Here is a 1,261-nt window from a genome sequence, read left to right as displayed (position 1 = left end):
TTAAGAGAAAAAAAATAAGTTTTTTGAAATAGATTTTTTCTTCTTAAATAAAATTATTTTAAACTCTTAAAGAAAGGATTTCCAAAGAGAATAAGTTCTTATGAGAGATCTATCAAAAGGAAAAATCGAATTTTTTACTTTTAAACGAGTTTTCTATAAGAATTTCTATAAAAGAGGGTCTTAAAAAAGACGAATTTTGAAGAAGATTGAAATTCTTTCTCCTCGAACATCTCTAAGACTTTAAAAGATTAGAGCTCATTTAGTTGAAGTATTTTAATTGGTGTAGAAAATCATTTTAATTAGTTTGAACATTTCCCTTTATCCTATCTATTCCAAGAGAAGTAGTAAATATACATGTTGGCACTCCCACATGCAAGGAAAGACATGCAATCACTCATTCACATGCAAAGCATGCAATTTATCATAGCTTTATAGAGGTTTCAATAGTTTCATCTGTTTTACACATACAAGTAAATTCATATTGTATCACATTGATGAAAAGTAAATGCACTCCTATTTAAAACAACCTAAATATGAGATTATCATTTGAGTGATTCATAGTGCTTTTCTTAAGTTACTTAGATGCATAATTTATACAAATTTAACATATATGTGTTGATATATACATATTTATGACAACGACGGCTCAATTTCAAGGAACGCCGACAGAGAGTAAACGAGAAGAGGTGTCCTAGCACCAAGATCATTGAATTTCTTGAGACGTTGAAACTGCGATCCATTGTGTATTTGTGGACAGGATGCGTGCTTGGCATCATCTGCTGTTACCATGGCGGATGCGGCTCTCAGGCTCGCCGCCTTGGCTATTATGGGGATTTGTCCTGACAAGAACTTATCTTTAATGTTTTGAAAATGGATTGCTACTTTATTTATTTGTTTGGCTTAAAATTAGACTGAAAAAGCCAATATTGATATGTGATCATTCTTTTGTTGGTTCAAAATCCATCAATCGTTTACAATTGCATGGTTATGTGAACAAAATCATGATGTTGTAGCATTAAAATCATCTTGTATGTTGCTTCTTACATTTTTAATTTCATGGTGGAAGCTGCAATTTGGTTTTTAAAAGAAAATATTCTTATATATGACATATAATGTGCATTTATTATGTGTATATGATAACTTACATATATAAACATACATAAATAACTAAATATACATGTCATTAATACATATATAATTATACATATATTATGAATACATGACATATTACACACATCTATGGATTATATATATATATATA

Source organism: Phalaenopsis equestris, unplaced genomic scaffold (assembly GCF_001263595.1).
Source record: "Phalaenopsis equestris unplaced genomic scaffold, ASM126359v1 Scaffold000196, whole genome shotgun sequence".
Taxonomy (NCBI): Eukaryota; Viridiplantae; Streptophyta; class Magnoliopsida; order Asparagales; family Orchidaceae; genus Phalaenopsis; species Phalaenopsis equestris.
This window is presented reverse-complemented; position numbering follows the sequence as displayed.